Source organism: Sorex fumeus, unplaced genomic scaffold (genome assembly GCF_029834395.1).
Source record: "Sorex fumeus unplaced genomic scaffold, SorFum_2.1 ptg000131l, whole genome shotgun sequence".
In the NCBI taxonomy this organism is placed as follows: domain Eukaryota; kingdom Metazoa; phylum Chordata; class Mammalia; order Eulipotyphla; family Soricidae; genus Sorex; species Sorex fumeus.
In genome coordinates this window covers 40,098,297-40,122,608 of record NW_026606188.1, presented here as the reverse complement: position 1 = coordinate 40,122,608, position 24,312 = coordinate 40,098,297, and the positions used below count along the sequence as shown (strand labels likewise).

Sequence of the window (24,312 nt, the reverse complement as noted above, 5' to 3'; positions counted from 1 at the left end):
GCTGGAGAGTGTAGCTTCCCTGCATTACCTCCCCTAAGCCCCATTTGTCATGTGCTCCACTTAAGAAGAAAGGCCCAGCAGAGGTCCTGGCCACCACACTATTCTCGCCTCACTTGGTGAACAGCTTAGAGTAAAATGCCAGCAGAAGCTCTGACTGAGGGTGACCGCACTGTCCATCTCCCATTCCTCTGACATCTGATCACGTGTGCAGACCCACCTTTGTCACTGTGCTATTAGAAATTCTGATGGGCACAGCTACTCTCTGATGCTGAAAGCCATTCCTTCACCTACTGCTTTTAAAAAACAGAAACATGAATTCTTGATATAGTTAAAAAATTAATAACTGACCCAACTCCAATTGGATCCTAAAGCATGAGGGTACTCCCCTCCTCACCTCGAGGGGCCTCTAGGGCAGGTGCTCTGTGTTCCCCAACAGCCTCCAGTGAGGGCAGCTCTCCTCTGTATTGGATTTAGATTTAGTTTCATCTGCTGCTTCTTATTTTGTTAAAGTAAATTTTAGTTTGATGCAGTCTTTTAAGTATGTTCTATTATTTATTTTTATATACATATATGTATTCTTTACTAAACCTTGTTCTGCTAGAGTAGTGAACCTTACTAATAATCATTGTTTATTTTTTTCTGAGTATATTGAACTAAATCCAAAATGTTTACAGAATTTCCTAAGGTCACAGGACATTAAGGACCGATAGCATCTGTGCCAGAGATTTACTATTATTTGCGGTTAGAATCAGTCTTTCCAACTAATAACAGTATGATCCTTCATACCTCAGTGCTTAGAAGCATCTCCCTCCTAAGCTGGAGGGGAGGGTATCATTGGATAGTCCCAGTTACTATGCTGAAAGTATATTATTCCTCTTACAATGATCATTTAACTTCCCATTGGTTGTCCCACAGAGACTGCCTCATGTAGCTCAGCAATTCCTGTACTTTACATACAGAAAAGTTCCAGAAACTTTTTTTTAAATGCAGGAGTACTGCTATTTATTCAGCCACTGATGAGCTGATTGAATCGTGCATGAACTCCACCTTACTTTTTTTTTTCATTTTTTATAATTTTATTTATTGAATCACCATGAGAGCAGTTACAAAGCTTTCAGGTATAAGTCTCGGTCATACAATGAAACACACGTACCTTCACCAGTGCCCATTCTCCACCCCCAACAGTCCCAGTATACCCCCATCCCACACCCTCCCCCTGCCTGTGGGGCAGGTGATTTCCACATTACTCTCTCTCTACTTTGATCACATACAATATTTCGACACCAGACCCACCATTATTATTTGAGATTTTACCCTAATACTCAGATCTGCTGAAAAGGCAACAGTAGACAATTTGTGTTCTATTGCTGGTTATGAATAACCTATGATGTCGTGTGGCTGCAGTAGGGCCATGTCGTTTTGAAATTCCGAAATTTTAACACTTAAATCTGGAGGGATTTCTGCCAAAAGCCACTGGGTTTTGAGATTTGCTCCTGAGTCTCTGGGATCATGGCCGTTGAGCAGCTTGATCAGGAGCCAGAGAGGCCGTTTGTGGGCGATGACTTGGGGTCTCGTTGGGACGGGGAGACCAGGACCGGCTCCACCCCCATCCTGTGAGGCCCAACAAGTTTCGTCACTGCGTGCCCAGATCTTACTGTCCAATGGCCTTTGGAGGATGACGGCCACCGAGCCGCCAAGGGGGAGCAGGCAGAGGGACAACACCCTTTCCTCCCTGGGGTGGCCAGTAACCTACTGCAGGGACCGGACGCATTTCTGCCAAAATCCACTGAGTTTCGAGATTTGTTTCTTAGTCTCTGGGATCATGGCTGTTAAGCAGCTTGATCAGGAGCCAGAGAGGCTGTTCGTGGGTGATGACTTGGGGTCTCGTTGGGGTGGGGAGGACAGGACTGGCTCCACCCCCATCCTGTGAGGCCCTGCGTGTCTCGTCACTGGGGGCCCAAACCTGACTGTCCAGTGGCCTCTGAAGGAACAGACTGTCCAGTGGCCTCTGAAGGGGGGAACAGGGCAAGGCACAAAACCTATTCCCACCTGGGTTGGCCCAGCACCAGTAACCTACTGCAGGGACCGGATGCCTTTCTGCCAAAAGTCGCTGGGTTTCGAGATTTGTTTCGAGTCTCTGGGATCATAGCCATTAAGCAGTTCAATCAGGAACCAGAGAGGCCATGCCTCCAATTATATAGCTGAGCCGGAGGTGGTTTGTGGGTGTGTTTCCCACATACCTAACTTTTGGCCGTTTACTTTCTTGGTAAACTTTGCCCCAAGTTTTGGGGTCTGGCCAAAAGCACAGCAGCAATTTTGGGGTACCTGGAAGTCTGAAGGCGCCATCAGGCTGCTGATGCACTTGCCTCACAGGTACAGATTGACCTGCTGACGGCACCATACCCCCAAGTTCCAGAAACTTTTAAGAAAAAATTTTGAAAGACTTAAAAGCAATGGTGCTGAATATTTTTTTAAGCCACAATTTCATTGTCATAGTCAAAATAGGATGATCGAGTGATTTTTTTTATTAGCAACCTCAAGTATAACTGAAACTGGAATAAGTGTTTATTTTCTATTAATAACAATGAATTTTGGGAAGAGAAGAACAACATGGAGGGCGGGATCCACAGATCCCGAAGGAGAAAAAAAAAAAAAACACAGGTTCCAAAAAGAGCTGAGATCATCGGGAAGCCCCAGATGGGGTAGGTACCGCATCCCGCCTCCCCCAGATGGAACCCCGGTGACCAGAAGCCTCTACAACCACAGCTCGAGTATGCGGGAACTTGGACTTTTCCTCAAATCTGCCGGGACTGCAACTCCCAGGTAACCTCAGATTCCGGAAGTCACGCCCACAGCCCGCCCCCCAGCGCCATATTGACAGCATTCAGCTGAAGAGAAGAACAACATGGAGGGCGGGATCCACAGATCCCGAAGGAGAAAAAAAAAAAAAACAGGTTCCAAAAAAGAGCCAAGATCATCGGGAAGCCCCAGATGGGGTAGGTACCGCATCCCGCCTCCCCCAGATGGAACCCCGGTGACCAGAAGCCTCTACAACCACAGCTCGAGTATGCGGGAACTTGGACTTTTCCTCAAAACCGCGTGGCCACTCACGCGGCCGCGCGACATCTCTCTATACACAAAGTGATCCATGGGAAGTAAATGACCCAACGTTTCTCTCTGAAAATCATAGTTAAGTTTGGAGCACGGCCACGGCCCCAGAAGCACAAGGACTTAATGCAGAACCAGCAGCTTGGAGCAGAAAAGTGAAAGGACTATGCGTTAATCCAGGCCATCAGGTCTGTCCGGAGGGGAAAGGGTGTTGCCCCAGTCGCCTTCTCCTCTCTGGAAAGAAAGATGGTGGCCGCATGGGAGCCTTGTGGACAGCAGGTATGAGCTGGGGGAGTGGGGGCGACTAAAACCTCATGGGAAGGGGGGCGTTCCGGTCCGTCCTTCACGCCCTACCGAGGTCACCAGTTGCCCCCCGCGAGCGGCTCTCCAGCATGGCCACGGTCCCAGAAGCACAAGGACTTAATGCAGAACCCGGAAGCTTGGAGCAGAAAAGTGAACAGACCATGCGTTAATCCAGGCCATCAAGTCTGCCGGAGGAGAAAGGGTGTTGCCCCATTCGCCCTCTCTTCTCTGGAAAGAAGGATGGCGGCTGCATGGGAGCCTTGTGGACAGCAGGTATGAGCCGGGGGAGTGGGGGCGACTAAAACCTCATGGGAAGGGGGGCGTTCCGGTCCGTCCTTCACGCCCTACCGAGGTCACCAGTTGCCCCCCGCGAGCGGCTCTCCAGCATGGCCACGGCCCCAGATGCACAAGGACTTAATGCAGAACCCGGCAGCTTGGAGCAGAAAAGTGAAAGGACTATGCGTTAATCCAGGCCATCATGTCTGCCCGGAGGGGAAAGGGTGTTGGTCCCTTCTGCCCTCCTCCCTCTGGAAAGAAAGATGGCGGCCACATGGGAGCCTTGTGGACAGCAGGTATGAGCCGGGGGTGTGGGGGCGACTAAAACCTCATGGGAAGGGGGGTGTCCCGGTCCGGCCTTCACGCCCTACCGAGGTCACCAGTTGCCCCCCGCGAGCGGCTCTCCAGCATGGCCATGGCCCCAGATGCACAAGGACTTAATGCAGAACCCGGCAGCTTGGAGCAGAAAAGTGAACGGACTATGCGTTAATCCAGGCCATCAGGTCTGTCCGGAGGGGAAAGGGTGTTGCCCCAGTCGCCTTCTCCTCTCTGGAAAGAAAGATGGCGGCCGCATGGGAGCCTTGTGGACAGCAGGTATGAGCCGGGGGACTGGGGGGCGACTAAAACCTCATGGGAAGGGGGGCGTTTCGGTCTGCCCTTCACGCCCTACCGAGGCCACCAGTTGCCCCCCACTAGCGGCTCTCCAGCACAGCCACGACTCCAGAGCACAGAAACCAATTTCTTAACTATCTGACTTTCAGTAGAAATACTTCCAGGGTCAATAAGTAAAATAGCAGAAATCCAAAACCAACATATAATTCTTGAACCCAGCTGTAGAAAGCAAATCACTTCACTTCACAATGCTTTGTCAGCATGTCTGATTTGGGGGGGGGGGGGGGCGGTAAACTCTAAATAATAGTGGTGAATCTTTTATTGAAACAATGAATCTAATCAAAGCAGATAGAGTGTTAACTAGAATTCATCTGCCCCACAGGGACTGGGAGGGGTGGGGGGGTGGGATTTTATTGGGGTTCTTCATGGTAAAAAATAAGTTTTGGTAAAGGGAAATGTGCTTGATATTTGCATGACTGAGACCTAAACCTGAAAGCTTTGTAACCTTTCCCATGGTGATTCGATAAATAAATAAATTAAAAAAAATGAATTTTGACAAAAATAGACCCAGAGACTATAAGCTAAAGCTTCCAGAGGAGAATGACACAGAATTTCCTGGACTTTATATTCTATCCATAACAAGCAATACAAAACAAATCGTCTAGCATTGTTTTTTCAGCAGGTTTGAGTGGTGGTGAGACTGATGTCGAAGTATCGAATGTAACAAAAGTAGAGAGAGAATATGGGGGAAATTGTCTGCCACACAGGCAGGGGAAGGGTTGGAATGAGGGTGGGAGTGGGGGAATACAGGGGATTTTGGTAGTGGAAAAGGTGCACTGGTGAAGGAATGGGTGTTTGATGAAGCTCAAACATGAAAGCTTTGTAACTGCATCTCATGGTGAATTTAAAAAGGGGGTGGGGGGAAATAACAATAAAGTAATAGAAATTAAGATTCTGAATAAAAAAAAAAAAGAAAAAGTAATGTGGAGTTTATGCCCAATTCAATCAGCTTAATCAATGGCTGAATAAATAGCAGAGCTCCTACATTATAGAAAGAAAGAAAGAGAGAAAGAAAGAAAGAAAGAAAGAAAGAAAGAAAGAAAGAAAGAAAGAAGCAAAGGTTAAGGTAACACGGGGCAAGAAGCAGGACTCTGCAGCATCAGTCAGGAAGGTGGATGGTCCCCTGTACATTTCTCAAGACAAAAGGTGAATTGGAGAGTCTTAGTTAGGAAAGGGAGATGAACTCGGATCCAGTCTTCCTGGTGAGTAAAGGAGCTCATGTGCTTGAGATTCCAGCTGCCGGCTCTGGGCAAACAGGCAAACACACTGACCAGGACTGAAACCCCCACACTGGGGTCCGTGCTTCACCCTGAGGGGCTCAAGCCCAGTCAGTTTTCATTCAACACAAGTTAGGGTTAGGAGGGTGGGAGGGGAACAGGGATGAGCAGCAAGAATCTGTTGGTAATCGGAGGAGTTCTCGTGACAACAGGGGCAGTGCAGGTAGACTATAAAGAGACAGGGTCCCTGTTAGCGAGGACCCCATTCTACACAGCGAGAAGGGACAGACAGTCAGCTTCAGCAGTCTCCGGGCAGCTCATGCAGATATCCATTACTCAATCCTCCAAATTAGCCACATGAAGCAGTGGAGGAGTCCTCTTCCTTCTCCCTACCTGCAGACACACACTCCCCTCAGCACCCCCAGGCCAGCCCGGGGCACCCCACCTGTCCCCTGCACCTGGCCCACCAACACTCACACAGGTTGTGCTTGCAAGCCAGGTAGCGAAGGATGGCATTGCTCTGGGTGATCTTGTGAGGCCCATCGATTAAGTAGGGCAGCTGAAAGGCAACAGGGCACGTCACAGGGTCCCCAAGCTCCCCTGCACCCCACCTTCCCTACAGGGACCCAGCCCTCCAATCCTGGCCGGGGTGGGCACAAAGTTAACCTGTCAGAGGACTGGGTGAGCTGGAGCCCAGCACCAGGGAGAGGCAGGGCAGTGCCCCAGAAACTCAGGGGGCAGAGGCACCAGGTCCTGATGGGACAGGAGAAGGCACCCACCCCTCACACTTCCCACATCCCCACACCCCGCCAGGCCCTGCACCTACATTGGGGAAATCAAGGCCCAACTTGAACTTCTCATTCAGACAGAGAAATGAGAACAGATCTCCCCAGTGCCCAGCCCGTCATTGTGGGGAGCTGCACTGAATCAGTGTCATGACCCCAGAAACAGGGGGATTTGTAATTTGAGCCAAGTCTCACATTCCAGTTTTGAGGGGAAACAGCAGGTAGAAGAATCTGAAACCAACAGGGAAAGACTTAGGCAGGATTAAGGCAAAAAAGGAAGGGCAGAGGTTTCCAGACTTTGGCCACAGCCCTCCTCCCTTTTTTCAGAAGAAAAAAAAAATTTACCCAACACCACCTGGAAATCTCCCTTCTTTAAGGAAACAGAGAGCACCCCAGCTGTACCCCAGGCTCTACCTTCCCCTGGATTGTTCTCTCCTCCCTGAGGACACTGTGTGGGAACTTGCTTGGGAACACCCTAAGTATTGTTTCAAGACCCAGTGCTCACCCTTGTCCTCCTGAGGAAAGCCAGGCAGCACCCTCAAAAGATTAGGGCTAGGACAGTACTGACTCCACTGGGCAGGGTGGCAGTGGGGGACAATAGACCAGGGCCTTCCTTGGGGCTGCTTACACAGAGCATGACCTGCAGAAGTCCGGAGGGGCAGGGTGGTGATGGTGGCCCGCTGTGCTTGTCCACGGTTCCCAGGTGCTATGATACTGTCAAGACTGAAAATACTGAGTAATAAAAATGTTCAGACTCAGTGTTGGAAAGTAGAAAAAGTTCACTGGAAAGTAGATGAGAAAGGGAAAGAAACTCCCTCCCCAGGAGGGGAGGAATTGAGTCTCTGACTAGGCACGGCTGGGTTTGTGGGGTCTTTATAGGAGAACTGGGTCTTTGTGTTACTGTTCAAAGTCTCAGAGAATCCTCGTTAGTTTCACGAAGTTTCACGAAGATGTCTTGCTCATTTAGGACCTACTTGAGTTGCTAAGATGAATATCTTTCATTTCCACTCAGCCTGGTGGGGACTGTTTGTTCAAGACCTTTTAGATGTCACCATATGCCCAGGTATTACCCACTTTGTCTCTTAGTCTCCCGTAAACTCGGGGTCTAGGCAGAATTTATGGACTTGGGAAAGTGTCAAGTCCACAGTCTCGGAGAGAGACCAGGACTTTGCAGGAATATCTAAAGTGCAGGCTTCAGTCGGCTAAAATGGAGCCACAAACAGCAGTGGACCATGGGAAACTGAGGCTGCTTTTTCCAATGGCATTTCCTTCCCTCGGAGGTTGACTTTCCCAGGTGCCCCAGGATGGTGTGAGCCAGCAGGGAGAGCTGCAGGGGACAGGGGTTGGAGGATCTTACCTGACCATTGTTCCCTCTCCAAAACCAATCCCCATACTCGCTTCTTGCCCTGCTTCACCACTCTGCCTGACTGAGAAGACAGGTGGCTGCAGGGAACAAGACTCTAGCTAGCCCTGGAGAGGAACCTTCTGGAAGAACTGGTCCTTCTGAGCAGCACTGCTGGCCTGCCCTGGCTCTGATGGAGCCTCACGCACCCCTCATGCAGGGGTGTCAAGGTCACAGGTGTTGGTCTGAGAGTCCTGAGTGGTGCTGGAGTGAGATGTGTCTTTGAACAGGGACCTTTCCCACCCCTGCCACCGCCCCCACCTAGCCAGAAGCAGTCACACCACAGGCCAGCAGATCCCTAGGACCGGCCCTGCCCCTCCAACTAATAGGACCCCAAGACTCATGTCAGGCTGCCTAGAAGCTGAGAAAGTCATCAGGGTGTCCTGGGACCTGCTTCCCAGCCAGGCTCCTGAGATCCAGGCCTCCCCTCCCCCATGGGGAGAGGGCAATGTTCTCCTCTTTCTCCTGCCCCTCAAAATCGCTGCTTCCCCTTCCCTGGATGCAGACTTCCTGCCTCTCCACAAGGCCAAATAAAGTGCCTCTCCAAGGCCGGCTTCCATCTGCCAGTTCCCCAGAAGTGAGGCACACCCCAGCCCTTCCCAATAGCCTGCAAGTTCCTTCTGACCTGCACCCCTCTCAGAGTCACGAATGGGCACAGGGCACAGACGTGGAGATCGGACCTTGGTAGGTTTCCCTGCTTGTGTGTGTGTGTGTGTGTGTGTGTGGGTGCGCGCGCGCGCATGTGTGTGTGTGTGTGTGTGTGTGTGTGTGTGTGTGCAGCCAGCCGTTCAGTCATGTGACAGAGAACAGGAGCAGATGCACTGTTGCAGTTTCAGCCCAACTCGTGACTCTAAATCCCCAGCCAGGATCAGCCAGAGGCGGGAATACAGATGGAGTCCCGGATGTCCTGTCCACAAATGACCTTCCCGTGGGTGGGGATGTGACAAGGAACTTGGGGGTCCCTGGGGAATGGGGAATGAGAAGATCGAGCTATTTTCTGAGGTGCAGGGGCCTGGGTTACCGCCATGTGTGTGAGGTGGAAATTTTTAAAGGCAGAAGAGTTGGAAACTGGAGGCAGGACCCCTGAGTGACCTATCCATGGAGCTGGGCAAAGAGGAACAAGTCATAAATCATAAGCGCCAGAACAGAGCAGAAGAGTCAGACAGATGGGGTTGCTCGAGTAGGAACGGAATCGCAGAAAGCAATTATATGGAAATTGAAGCTAATTATATCAACACTGATTGTTCCAACAATGTATACCTTAGCAATCATATTAGCATCATTATCTCGATGAAAAACATTTCCTTGGAAATGATATAGCCTGTGTCGAGCCTAGAAAAGATCCTTGTGGATTGTGTTCAAGGCTTGGCCGGTTTTTGAAAGTGACCAGGTTGAGTATGAATGTGTAATTAAAATGTTCTCCCTCTAATCTGTCTAGTGCCAATGTTTCTTGGTTAGATTCCTGTAACATGTAGACAGTGGAATGCCTCCAAAAACCTCAGGCACTCCCCCATGGAACAAGCCCAGGCAGACCCAGCAGGTTGTTGACCGCCCAGGCCCTGGGGTTCATGGATGTGAGCCCTGGACCAGCTCCTGCCCCATGAGTGCTTTGCATTGTGGAGGGCGCCTCAGCTGCCCGCTGTGCCCGGCAATGCAGAGTCCTCCCTGCCAGCATCTGTGAAGGCAGGATCTGTTTAAACTGATAGCAGGGCCCAGCTTGCCCGCGGTGCCTTTCCCTACTTCAAAGGGGGTACAAAGGTGAGTGGAAAGATGAAAGCCGATGAGGGGTATTGGACAGTACCAACAGCCTTATGAGTCAAAGGTGAAGGCGCGTGGTCTAGAAAACCTGTTTACACTTCACTCCTTCTTTAGGATAGCAGGGTGGAGCCTGGGGTCAATAAGGTTTCAAACCACCCCGCCTGTGAGTGAGGCTTGAGGAGCACTCAGACTTTACCTGCTTGCTGTTCAACCCTAGAGGGCAATGGCCCGCAGCACTGCTTCCTAAGGGCCCCACGGAGCAGTTCACTGAATCTGACATTTATCCTGGTGCTGCCCCATCTACCGCAGACCTTGAGTTCTGGCAATTTCTAAAATTATGGAAGTATCTTCTCAGGTAAAGTTATAAACAAACTATAGTTATAAAGTTATAAACAAAATTATAAACAAACACAAATACATCAAAACACTAAACACTGTGTGTGTGCATGTGTGTGTGTGTTGGGTCACACTGGTTGATGCTCAGGGATTACTCCTGGCTCTGCACTAGGGATTGTTTCTGACAGTGCTCGGGGAACCATATGGGATGCTTAGAATTGAATTCAGCTCAGCTGCATGCAAGGCAAATGCCGTACCTGCTATACTATCACTCCAGCCCCACTTGCTAACACCTTAGAAGAAATTTTAATTTGTATTTCAAATTGAAAAGGTAAAGGCCCTCCCGTTGTTCATCGATTTGCTCGAGCGGACCCAGTAACGTCTCCATTGGAGACTTCTTGTTCCTGTGTTTGGCATATCAAATACATCACGGGTGGCTTGCCAGGCTCTGTCGTGCGGGCGAGATACTCTCGGTAGCTTGCCGGGCTCTCCAAGAGGGGCGGAGGAATCGAACTCGGGTCAGCCATGTTGGCTGCGTGCAAGGCAAACGCCCTACCGCTGTGCAAAAAGAAAGAAATTTCAACCAGAGAGATAATACATCCTGCAGGGCCCTTTCCTTGCATGTGACTGACCCTAGTTTGATCCTCATTATCACTGTGGTCTCCCAAACCATAAGTGTACAGAGCCAGGAGTGAACCCTGAACACAACTGAGTATGAATGAAGAAGGAGAGAAAGAAAGAAAGAAAGAAAGAAAGAAAGAAAGAAAGAAAGAAAGAAAGAAGGGGCTGGAGAGATATCACAGCGGGTAGGGTGTTTGCCTTGCACGCAGCCAACCCGGGTTCGATTCCCAGCATCCCATATGGTCCCTTGAGCACCGCCAGGAGTAACTCCTGAATGCAGAGCCAGGAGTAACCCCTGTGCATCGCCAGGTGTGACCCAAAAAGCAAAAAAAAAAAAAAAAGAAAGAAAGAAAGAGAGGAAGAGAGAGAGAGTAAGGGTGGGAGGGAGGAAGGGAGGGAGGGAAATGTAGATGTTAAGTTTAATCACGTTATTAAAAAAAAGTGGGAAAGGGAAATTCAGGAAGAAAGATATAAAGGGAAAAAACAGAGTGATTGGAAAGTTTAGATCACTTTAACACTTTTCCCCAAAAAAGGAATATATTCTTAAGCTGCCTTAAAATAGATGGACAGGCCATGAAGTACCTACCAAGAACAGTACGCGCAACGATGAGAAAAATCAGTCTCTCATAAACTGGAACCCAGAAATGGATGCACGTCACCTTTGGCAACACAACCGGGGCTCAGTTAGTAACGACTTTGCCCTCATACAGTACTAGAAAGGGTGGAGGGAATAGGAGGGGGAGGAGAAGAAAGTAAATGCTGAAAAATGAAACAGTTATCACCAGTCTCTGATCATTTTTGCAAATTTTCTGTTTGATGTTTTTAAGGGGCCAGAGAGATAGTGCAGCAGGTAGAGTGCTTGCCTTGTACCCGGCCAACCTGTGTTCAATCTCTAGTACTACCCGTGAGCCCCGCCAGTAGTGAACCTTGAACTCAGAGTCTGAGCACTGCCAGTCTGTGGCCCCAAAGCTACAAAAAGTAAATAAATAAAGACCATTTATGACATAACCCAGAAAACACAGACACGCATATTATTTACTGAAAATAAAGTCTTACCCAACAAGAGACTGGAAGAACACCTGGAATTCACAAGGACAGCAGCATTTTTATTTATTATTTTTTTCTTCATGAGGTAGATGTTTCCCACCGGCCACAGAAATGTGTCTGGACACGGCTGTTGCCACAGATGGAAATGCTCCTGTGCCTGTGGGTAGGAGTCTGGAGGTCCTGCATACACCCTGCTACAACAGAATGACGCTTCGGCCCTCACCCCTCCCCCAACAAACACCAATGTATCCTAAGCACTGGGCATTCAGACTAACAGACCCACATCCAGGCCACGGATCAAACGCTGCACCTGGGGACTAGAGAGTTGTTCAGTGGTCTGGAGCAAGGACTGTGCACGCAGGAAGCCTGGGTGGGTCCCAGCTCTGCACGGTGCCCCAGCATTGCAGGGAGTGAATCCCAGCAGAGTCAGGAATAGTGCTGAGTACAGTCAGGTGGGACCCAAAATCCAAATTAGAAAGAAGTGCCCTGGCAGCCCCATGGGAGGGGCCCCCAAGCCTTACCACTGAGCCCAGAGGACAGAGAGCAGTAGGGGATGCAGGGGGAGATGGCCTCATGACACGCAGGGACTGGAGGAGACAAGGGCAGATACCTCAGGTAGCATGCTGGACTGTTGCCTCCCTCAGGGGTGCAAGCGGGCAGGTGCACACCTGGAATCACCCAGCATCTCTGGAGTTGATTCCTCAAAAGCTGCTCAGACCAACCTCAACAGGAAAACTACATATTTTGTTTTCGATGTGATCCACCATAACTGAGAAGTGGGTGCAGAGCTCCTATTAAGTCACTGCCAGCTTTGATATCAACCGCCAGCCAGAGAGGCCAAAGGTGGAATTTATATACCCAGGCTCAGACCCAATGATGCAAGTCTCTTAGAAACAGCTCCTTTCCTGCTGACTGCTGCCACTTCCAGAGCCCAGGAATCTTCTCTGTCTGGGGAGTGGGGACTTTGGAAGGCTTTAGAATACAGTGACAGTGATTAAAGAGCTTATCACTCCAAAAAGTTACAATGCTGAGGCCAATCACCCAGTCCCATATCAAACAGCAGTCCAAAGCTTTCCCAAGACCAGCATGCTTTAGCTTTTGAAAATATATTTGTGTGCCCAGGTTGAACTCTACAAGAAAAAAAGTCCAATCCCATCAGAAAATGGGGCGATGAAATGAACAGAAACTCTCTCAAAGAAGAAATTTGAATGGCCAAAAGGCATGAAAAAATGCTCTTCATCATTAATCATCAGGGAGGTGCAGATCAAAACAACAATGAGATATCATCTCACACCACAGAGACTGGTACACATCCAAAAGCAACAAAAGCAACCATTGCTGCCTGAATGTGAGGAGACAGGGACTCTCCTTCACTCTTGGTGGGAATGCCGACTGGCCCAGCCTTTTTGGAAAACAATATGGACGTTTCACAAAACACTTGAGTTCCCATTTGACCCAGCAATACCACTTCTGGGGATATACCCTGGGGGCCCAAAAACACACAGTAGAAATGCCATCTGCACTCCTATGTTCATGGCAGCCCTATTCACCATAGCCAGAATCTGGAAACAACCCGACTGCCCAAGAAAAGATGAATGGTTAAAGAAACTATGGCACATCTACACAATGGAATACTATGCAGCTGTCAAGAAAAATGAAGTCATGAAATTTGCCTATAAATGGATGGACATGGAGAGTATCATGCTGAGTGAAATGAGTCTGAAGGAAAGGGATAGATATAAAATGACTACACTCATTTGTGGTATATAATAAATATATATAGTCGAAGAATGGCCAGGGAAAACAGGAGTTAGGAGGACTGGTCAATGGTTGGAACTAACCACAAATGTGTTGGGGACTGGGGGTAGATAAGATAGAGAAGAGACCAGTATGACAATAATAGCTGGGAATGATCATGCTGGAACAAGACCTGAGGGTTAAAAGTAGGTTATACTTGATAAGCTTTCAGTATCAATATTACAAACCACAATGCCCAAAAGGAGAGATGGAGAGGGAGGGAGAGAGAGAGAGAGAGAGAGAGAGAGAGAGAGAGAGAGAGAGAGAGAGAGAAAGCACCTGCCATAGAGACAGGCGGGGGTGGGGGTGAGGAGTGATGGGAGGGAACCTGGGGACACTGGTGCTGGGAAATGTACACTGGTGGAGGGATGGGTGTTGGAATACTGTATGACTGAAATTTAATCAATAACAGCTTTGTGATGTTCTTTCTCACAGTGATTCAATAAAAAAGTTCAAAGAAAATGCTGAAAAAATATATACTTGCACACAGAGTCATTTATTTCCTCCTGTTACTAATTGGGGTGATACTTTTGGAATGATAAGAAGTCAACCAGAGCCACAGTGAAGAACATTGGGTCCATTAGAACAGTTTATACGCTTGCTTCAGCAGCTCATGTACCAATATTGAAACAAATGGAGATCAGCATGAGCCTACACAAGGAGGGCACATGCATTCCTGAAGCATCTATATTAAAATATATGTATATATGGTCCAAAATGTAATATGGCGGGGGAGTGCTTGCCTTGCATGTATCCAACTCAAGTTTGATCCCAAGCACCAGCAGGAGTGATTCCTGAGCTCAGAGAGAGGAATAAACCCTAAGCACCACTAGTATGGTCTGAAAAAGAACAAACAAATAAAAACAATTATTTTTTAAATTAATATTTTAAAAAATAGGCTGGTGCAATGCTTTGTGTGCAGGAGGGTAGGTAAGATAGAATAAGAACAAACTGAAAAAGAACAAACAAATAAAAACAAATATTTTTAAATCAATATTTTAAAAAATAGGCTGATGTAATGCTTTGCGTGCAGGAGGGGTTTGGGTCCCAATACTTAATGAGCCTCTGAGTACCACGGGAGCAACCCCCAAGCACAGAGCTGAGAATAGTTCCTGAGCACCACCAACTATGACCCCCCCAAAACAAAAATAATGTTTATGGATCTACACCTCATCTTTTCATATTTACCAGAAAATGGATTATTAATGGTTCAAGAATTAAAATGATGGGTCTCATTCTCCTGCTGACCCTGAAAGAGCCTCGAACATGGCACTTTCTAAAATCTCAGGGCTAGGACGAAGGAGTCGTTACTGGTACCTGCTCGAGGAAATCGATGAACAACAGGATGACAGTGATACAGTAATACAAGAATAGCCAAATGGAAGGTTTCACACATGAGGAACTGAGATTTGGACAGAGTGATTTACTGACAGTAATTCATCACTAGCAGAAACTGAAGAAGAGAAACGAAATCAATGTTATGTCTTCTGGCTTTTGTTTTTGTTGTTCTGTTTTTGGCAGAGCCAGGGGTCATATTCAGGTCTTCACATATGCAACATACATGTTCAATCACTGTGCCACATCCCCAACTGGAAATGTTTGAGCTTCTAAAACTGCTTTAGAGGTCTGGGAGTATAGTTGAGTGGTAAATCACTTGTCTTGCTTGTGGCAAATGGCTGAAGCCCTGGGTTCCACTGCCAGGGCCTCCAAAACCAATCAAACAACTAGAGGAATTGTGTAGTGCCATCTTTCTAAGGAGCAGAGCAAGAGACTCTGTTCCTTGACTCTGGGACTATAAATACTCTCTTGGTAGAATCAGAAAATATTCTCTTATAAAAGCAGAAAACAGTTTGTACCATTTTCCTGCTAATTTCTGCTTAGGGATTTGCCTCAATGATAAAACCAAGAACGGCGGGAACTATTAGCTTCAAGAAGTCGTGGCAATATAAATAAAAGTAAAACTTTGAAAAAACACATGCCCAAGAGAGTTTGAATGATTTCTACTTTCTCTAGAGGAAGTGATGCTTCTAAATATTCAGAGGAATATAGGAATATACTGTCATTACGTATAGATTGTAAGTGAAATATTAATAGAACAGTCCTACAGGTGTCTTACACACCAAAGAAGAAAACATTAGTAAAACCAGAATATTGGATGCAAGCCCATGAGAGGAGAGCATGGAAAACAATTACTTCATCCAGCTCCCACAAGGCTCCCAGGCCTCCTCTAGCTGTGCTGAAAACACCAGGAAAAGAAGAGAGACAGAGGTCCCTATCCTCAGCTGGTTTTGTCCTGTAGGGAGAGACTCCCCATAAGAACAGGCTGCATCTCATCAGAGAGAACACACAAATTGCAGAATGAACAAGAATAAATCAGTGCATTGGGCACAACTCCTAAGTGTACAGTTGACAGGTCATGCTATAGTTCCATTCTGAGGGCTCATCCCTTGCCTAGGTGGAGAGAGAACACATTTGCAATAATCCAAAATGCACTTCAAGGTAAAATTAAGCATACACCATCAATCAACTGACCCCCAAAAGTGATGGGTGCACTTTGTTAATTGACTTTCACGTAAATGAAATGACATGGTCTGTGTTCTTTTAGGTCAACATCCTTCTGACCAATCTTTTGTGTCTGTAAAGATGCTCCATGCTGTTCAGTCTAGCCATACCATACTTGTATATACTGGCACTCATTTGGTGTTGTATAGTATTCCATAAAATAAATAATGAAATTCATTCAGAAACCGGAGCATACTCATTAACCACAGGTAGATATTTGGATTGTGGGAGTTATCGTCTATTTCAAATAAAGTTTCTTCGAGAGGCTGCTTATGGGATGCTTCGCATGTATGAGACGCAGGTTTAATCCCAGGCATCACATGGTTCCTCAAGTACAGCTAGAGTGACCTCAGAACATGGAGCTGGGAGTAACTTTAGAGCACAGTTGGGTTTGGCCCAAAACCAAACCAAAACAAAACCCCAGAAAAGTTGCTTTGACCATTATTGTGCATGACTTCTAGAACAGAGAGTACTTGTTCCCATTGGCACAGAACAAAGAGCAAGATTCCAGGGCCAGAGGGGAGACAGCTGTTTCCTTCCAGTAAACAATGCAGAACTCCAAAACAGTTGTCACACTAGTAATGAATGACAATTCCTTTACTCTAGAAATTGGACAGCTCTACTCTCTCCTTTATTTGGCATATGACAGCATGTAATAACTCCTAATATATTCTTCACTTCTCCAATATAAAATCATGTTGAATGCCTTATCTTTTTTGGAGGGGAAGGATTGGGATTTGTTTTTTCTTTTTGGGTTACACCTTGCGATGCTCAGGGGTTACTCCTGGCTTTGCACTCAGGAACTACTCCTGACAGTGCTCAGGGGACCCTATGGGATGCTGGGAATCAAACCCAGGTCAACTGCGTGCAAGACAAACGCCTTACCCGCTGTGCTCACTCCAGCCCCAGGATTGGGATTTTAGGCCACATCCTGTGATGCTTAAGGACTAGAATATGCTCAGAATCGACCCTTGGCCATGTTCAGGCAACCATATGTGGTAACAGGATTCAAAACAGGTTGGTCACATGCAAAGTACTACCTCTCCAGCTCCGAGTATCTTTTCATATGCTTATTACTCATTCAGATATTCTCTACTGGAAAATACTTATTGAGACATGGTCCTTCTTTTTATTGGATTGTATTTTGAGATGCTTCATTTTTTGACAAAAACGCCTTTGTTGACTTGTGATTATTTTCTCCAGCTGAGCCTTGTCTGAGCATCAGAACCACAGAACCAGCAGCTAATGAGGACCACATGGTTTGGGAGCTCCTGAACGAACCCAAAGTTGCTAGAACCTTTGGCCCAAACAGCTGGTCCTCAACAGTTGGAGATCTTTCCAGAAGACACGTACACTGGGAGGAAGAGGCGTGAGGAGTTGGAGGAAACTCATGCTGAAGTGGGTTTGAGGCTGGAGCGATAGTATAGTAGGTAGGGCATTTGCCTTGCACACAGCCAACCTGGGTTCGATTCCCAGCATTTCATATGGCTCTCTGAGCACCACCAGGAGTAATTCCTGAGTGCAGAGCCAGGAGTAACTCCTGAGCATCGTCAGGTGTGACACCCCCAAAAAAAACAAAAATTAAAAAATCACTGAAGTGGGTGTGGATGCCATGGGGTGGGGGGGCTCAGCCACCAGATCCACAAAAGACTTCGGCTAGGACACTCAGAATGGACAGGAGGAACTGACTGTGTCTTAATAAGACAGAAAAGGCCTAGGAAAAGACATGCATAATGGCATCCCTGGGCCTTCTGCAGACTGAAAACTAACCAGCTCTGAGTGAGGCCAGGAGGGGGCCACACCCCCAGCCCAGGACTCTGGACCTTCCATGGAGTTCAGGAGAACTAGCTGCACAGTTTCCAACATGTGGGATCAGAGCTCCTATCCTGGGCAGCTGGACATGGGGGGGGGGGGGGGGTTGGGAACCAAGAATCTAGGTCCTGACAGGCACAGCAGCCTGTCCAGGGCCCCTAGACGCCCGAGAGGAGACCAGGGGGTCCCACACTGGGAAGAGTCTCACACCATGGAGGGAGCAGCTGGGGTTCTCTATAGGGACCCCAGCCCAGGGCCCTGCTCACACACACCCAGCCCTACACAGCCAGGGGCCTTCCTGGGCAGAGCAGGGGGAGACCACCCCCATGCAGAGGCCGCCTATCCCGGCGCCCCACCCATCTTGGGATCCGTAGGAAAATGAAGACACCCCACCCACTGTCCCCCAAACCTCCAGCCCAGCACCTCCCATCAGTCATGAGGAACAGTAGCTCAACTAGAGAAGACACACAGGCAGGGGGGAAGGCTTTACTGGGGAGCAGCAGGGCTGGGGGGACACGGGCAGGGAGAACAAAAAATGAGAACAGTGGGAGGGGAAGAGGTGACCAGGGACATCGGGATGGCGCAGTGACTCCGGGAGTCCCCAGAAGCCAGTCAGCACCCAGCTCCCCGAAGATCACTTGTTGCCCCACACGGCAACCTTGGTGTAAATGGGGTGCGGCCGGAAGCGGGGGGACTGCATGTAGGCAGAGATCTTCTTCAGGCCCTGCATGGGAGAGAGAAGGTTGGTGTCAGCCAGGCCAGCAACCCTAATGCAGAACCCTGAACCACACAACCTGCACTGTGAGAGCAACAGACATGGCAGGAGATGGCCGTCCTGCTCGTCAGCTCCTGCCAATGTTCCAAATATTCTGAAACAAATATCGTACTCAGACTACATTAGCAGTTCCACACAGGGCTCAGTGCTTTAAATCCACTAGAGTTATGAGGCAGCCTTAGAGTCCATCACCACCCTGCAGACAATCCGCTTTATCAGAAGGGAAACTGAAGCACACAGGCATGAAGCAGTCCCCACAAAGGCAGGAAAGCAGCCTGGCTCTCTCCTCAGTCTGGACTCCTCCTGCAATGCTCCTCTTCCCTCCACTGACTCCCCCCCCCCACCTCGGCACCCTGTCCCCATCTCTAACACCTGCCCCTGCTTCAGAAGGAGGCTCTAGGGTCTCACTGTGGGAGCAGAGCAGAACCAGGCGCGCCGAGAGTGTGAGTGTGCCGGGCAGCCTGCAGAAGGCCAGGATCCCCGTGACTCAGCAGAACTGGGGAAAGGTGTGTGTTCACTAATGGGCAGTGATGCTCTATCTCTCTCGCCACCCGCATTTGGTAGTCTCGGGCCGCTTCCCCCACCCCGGGAAGGTCGATGGCGACGGGCAGGCAAAGGAGGAAATGAGGGCCAGGCTGGTTGGTCTCAACTGCCGTTTATTCCAATCTCATCTCCATGCACTTCTGACTCTCCCTCTACTTCTCCCTCCAGCCCCTTTCCCCTCTTCCAGTCTAGTTAAATCCCAAATCATGAGGGGTAGGGGTCTTAATTACAAATAGGTGTGGTCATACAATCAACAGAGGTAAAGTCTTTCCTTCAGGGAAAGCTGCTTCTAGGACAAATTCTCATTCAGCAGGACGACCCACCCAAGAGCGGAATCCCATGGGTGTGCTTCTCCTCTCCTTGTCCAACAAACATATAAGCATTAAGCTTCTAGAATTGCTCTCCTAGGGTCATCTAGATCTCAGACTACAGTGCTCAGGCCAGATTAGTCTTTCCCATCCCTAATCTCGTCGTTACTTCTGGATCATGACAGCATTTGTCCATGACCAATGCTCTCAACTTATAGTTGAGTATCATGGTGCTTTCACCTGGCCTATTTCGATGCTAGGGCAGCTTACAGTTTTCCCTGGGTCCATTCAACCCCTCGTTGGGACCCTGCTTTTGGGTTGTAGGAACTAAGGGCAACTGAAGCTTAAGTCGAGAAAGCAGATGCCCAGGAGTGAATAATATTCAAAGTCAATTAAATCCCAAGTTACAAAAGCATAATATTAACTGTCTTCCTGTCATTGTCACTGTCACTGTCCTCCCGTTGTTCATCGATTTGCTTGAGTGGGTCCAGTAACACCACCATTGTGAGACTTGTTACTGTATCTGGCATATCGAATCTTCACAGGTAGCTTGCCAGACTTTGCAATGATGGCAAAAAGGACATTGCTTTAAAGTAATATATTCCAAAGATATCAGGAGAGGAGGGCTGGAGCGATAGAACAGTGGGTAAGGCGTTTGCCTTACAAGCGGCCGATCCGGTAGGCCCAGGTTCGATTCCTCTGTCCCTCTTGGAGAGCCTGGCAAGCTACCGAGAATATCTCGCCCACACAGCAAAACCTGGCAAGCTACCCGTGACATATTGGATATACCAAACACAGTAACAACAAGTCTCACAATGGAGACGTTACTGGGCCTGCTTGAGCAAATTGATAAGGAGAGGAGAAAGGCAATATTAACTTACAAGTTCAGTGTCTTAGAAGGATGTGACCTTACAAATTAGCAGAGTCTGATTAGGGGAAAAGTTGATTAACTGGTTGGGGAGGAGAGCATAGAGAAGTGGTTACAGATAAACAAAGGAATGGGAGTGACTCAGGGGCACTGTGATGGGTGTGACTCAATAAGCCTAAGCTCCCGGTGGCAAGGGAGAAAGGGCAAACCAATATTAGGCCTAAAATATTTAGAGCTACATTCCAACAACAGGAGCCAGGAGGAGGGGGAGCAGGAGGCCAGAGCCCAGGCGCCATGAGTGGTAGAACGGGGACGGTCCAGGGTCCGGGCTGAGCTAGATCCAACCATATCCCGCTCGGACAACTGGGCATGGAACTCAGATGCTTGAGGAACTATCTCCTCTCTCCCAAGCTAGAGAATGTCCCCCACCATTCAAAGATCCTTGACTTCCAGTGTCCGCAGGATGAAGCTGCAGGACACAACTGTTCTCCAACCACCCAACCACCAAGGACTCCCAGCTGTTGCATAACCCGCCAAGGACAAATAGCCAAGGACCAAAACTTGGGCTAATGAGAGCAAGTTGAGAAAAGGAGGGAAATCCAGAAGTTCAGGGTCCTAAATATCTCCAAGGCCAACTTTGTTTCTCTCCAGTCAATGGACTCAGTGTTTCCAGAAGAGGGAGGAGAGCCCAGCTGTGCCCCTTCAGCGTCCCCTGGTCCCACACCTACTGCCCCACTGCCTTTCCCTCGCCAGCTGCGCTGTGCGTGGGAGGGGGCTCCAGGCTGCTCTGTTCCCCTCTATGCCCTGCTGTGAGTCTGTCACAGACCCTCACCTCCAGGAGATCTGATCCCTGAGCATGGTGGAAATAAATGCAGCCCCCCTCTTTAAGAGAGAGTCAGGGTAAGTGGAGAAGGTAGGAAGGGGGCCAGGAAAGAACTGCAACAAAGAGGCATCAAGAGATATCACAGTGCAGGGGACTCAGTGCTCAAACCCAACAACTTCACTCCTCAGCCATGCAGCATTGCCCCAGAAAACTGCTAAGAAACAAGAAGCATATTCTTTGTGTCTTTGATACTTAATATCAGTCCTACCATATCTCAGCTTTACTGTGGCCAATTAGATACACAGTCCAGAATCGTCTGCTGTATCCATATTGTTCACCAAGGCTGCAGAAAACTCTCAGCTCTGCACTGGAAAGGAAAAGTCCCTGACAGCTGTCCAGTGATGCCAGCAGTTAAGGGAGCCGCTCATGGCCTGAACTGGCCCGTGGGCTGAGTATTCCTTCCATCCTCCTGCTCCTTATCTACAAAATGAATGCAATCCTTCTGGTGCATTAGAGGACTGTTCCCAATATTAAATTGGACGTCGTACGTGTAACATACTAACAGTATAGTGGAGAAAGTCTAGCCCATAGAGAGTTTCACTTATTCCTCATCTTACCTATAGAGCTAGGAAATCTTTTTTTTTTTCTTTTTGGGTCACACCTGGCAATGCACAGGGGTTGCTCCTGGCTCTGCACTCAGGAATTACCCCCGGCAGTGCTCAGGGGACCATATGGGATGCTGGGCATCGAACCCAGGTCGGCTGTGTGCAAGGTAAACGCCCTACCCACTGTGCTATCACTCCAGCGCTCCCCCCCAGCCCCCAGCCCCAGAGCTAGGAAATCTTGAGGGAAGAGAAAGAAGGCCAAGGAGTTAAAAGAGGATGGATAATCAGGAAAGGTACCTCAAAGCGGGCAATGAAGTCCTTCAGGTTCGGGAAGGCTTCCAGGCTGTTAGGCTCAAACAAGCGGAATCGATCAAGGACGTCATAAGCCAGGAAATCCACATAGGTAAGCTGCAGGGACGCCGGGAGGAGTGAGCACAGACTCCAGTCTTAGACAATGAGAGCTGCCCGGTCCCCAGAGTTTTCCCTTACCTTGTCTCCTGCAAACCAGGACCTCTTTTCCAGAAACTGTGAGTACTGTTTCACCTGGTCAGGAAGTTCCTTCAAGTAATCCGGCTTCAGTTTCTCCTGCGACAAAACCACAGCTCACACACCTGGCTCCCTGAACACTGTCACCTGCTCCCAGGCTGTGCCTGGTCACCCACTGACAGTGGAGAGCAGAGCATGCCAAACTACAACCTGCGTGGGCCAGCTCTGACGTCATCCACCAGTGATATCCGAATCCTGTAACATCTGTAAGCATTCTGGTGGGGTGGGGATGCCCACACAGCAGTGTCCCTGATCTGTCACCCCATATGCAATCCTCTCTCATGGGTAGCCCAGGGAGTCACATGCACCTGACCAGCCATGAACATATTGGGCAGAAGCAAAAACTCAAGGAAAGAGTAGAAAATTCTAGTTGGTGAGCACAGGAGAATGAATGGGTACTGAGCGGCTCTGACACAGGAAAAGTGTTGGGTTGGGTTGGGTTGGGTTGGGTTGGGTTGGGTTGGGTTGGGTTTCTTTGGTTTTTGGCCCACACCCAGAAATACTCAGGGGTAAGTCCTGGTTCTTTGTGCAGGAATCACTCCTATGGTGTTCAGGGGACCATATAGGTTCTAGGAATTGAACCCAGGTGAGCCACGTGCAAGGCAAGTACCCACTGTACTATCTCTCCAGTCCCTGGGCAGAATTTTTTAAGGTCCCAGGTTGGAAGCTGGCCTCTATCTGTGTCCCTGCCTGTGTGTCAGAGCTGGGATGGAAGAAAATCGCCTGAATAGTTTCTAAGAAGAAAAAAAGGATGCTCTAAGGAGTTGGTTTCCACTGCAGTCATGAGCAACCAATGGGGATGAAACAGCCCCCCCCCCCCCCCGCAACCTCTGCTTAGCAAAGCCCCAGCCTCGCTTGGCAGGACGCACAAAGTCGGGGTTGTAACACATCATGGCAAGCTTCATGCGGGAGTCCTTAAACTGGTTCTCCAGGACGTCCACACGAATCTGCTCCTCTTCCGTCTCCCCACCTGCAGACACACAACACACAGTCCCCTCAGCAACCCCAGGCCAGCCCGAGCACCACATCTGTCCCCTGCACCCACCCCACCAACACTCACACAAGTTGTGCTTGCGAGCCAGGTAGCGAAGGATGGCATTGCTCTGGGTGATCTTGTGAGGCCCATCGATTAAGTAGGGCAGCTGAAAGGCAACAGGGCACGTCACGGGGTCCCCAGGCTCCCCTGCACCCCACCTTCCCCACAGGGAACCCGGCCCTCCAGTGCCTGGCCAAGGTAGGCACAAAGTTAACCTGTCAGAGGACTGAGTGAGCTGGAGCCCAGCACCAGGGAGAGGCAGGGTAGCGCCCCAGAAACGCAGGGGGGCAGAGGCACCAGGTCCTGATGCTCTCAGCTGGGACAGGAGAAGGCTCACACCCCTCACACTTCCCACACCCCACACCCCGCCAGGCCCTGCACCTACATTGGGGAAGTCAAGATCCAACTCGAACTTTTCTTTCAGCCACTGGCTTCTGTCATAGTCGGGAGCTGTGTGGGGAAGATGGAGTGAGAACAGACCTCCCCAAAACCCAGCCCTATGCCGGGATGAACAGATCCAGGAGCCCGACCCTGTGAACCGCTGGGTCTGACTCTCACCAAGACTCTCACTGCAGTTTGAGGGGAAGTCACTGAGAAGGCTCAGGGACGTCTGCTCAGGTGACCCAGACAAGCCCACACCATCACTGCTCAGGAGGCTGGGAGCCCCTGTCAGCTTCCCCAGAACGGACAAGCAGCACTCAGGAGGGGCTGAGGGGAAGGACCACCCCCAGCCCCACCCCTCAGAGGAGGCCAGGAGGTCCGGGCATGGAGTGTGGCACCATGTCAGCACAGGCCCGGGTGGCATTACCGTCGCCCATGGAGTACAGCTTTTTCCACATAGTTGGAGTCTGTGTATTCCAGGAGCAGGCGGATGGTGTGAGCCAGCTGGGAGAGATGTGGGGGACAAGAGTGAGAGTGGGAAGATTCTGAAGACTGACGGTCTCTGCTCCAGATGACCCCATACTTAGACCTTCAAGCTTCCCCCTCTTTTAGCCAGAACCTTCAGCTCCAGAGGAACTTCCTGGCAGCATTTCCCACCCGCTTATCTCCATTCCAGTGAGAGATCCCTCACTCACCCCGCGGATGTCCCAGTACCCCAAGGTCATAGACAT

General features: G+C 49.3%; 1 pseudogene; it reads right to left on the bottom strand.

The window, feature by feature from the left end:
* Positions 1-18,168: 18,168 nt before the first annotated feature.
* On the bottom strand, positions 18,169-24,312 carry LOC130015791 (glutathione S-transferase Mu 2-like; annotated as a pseudogene).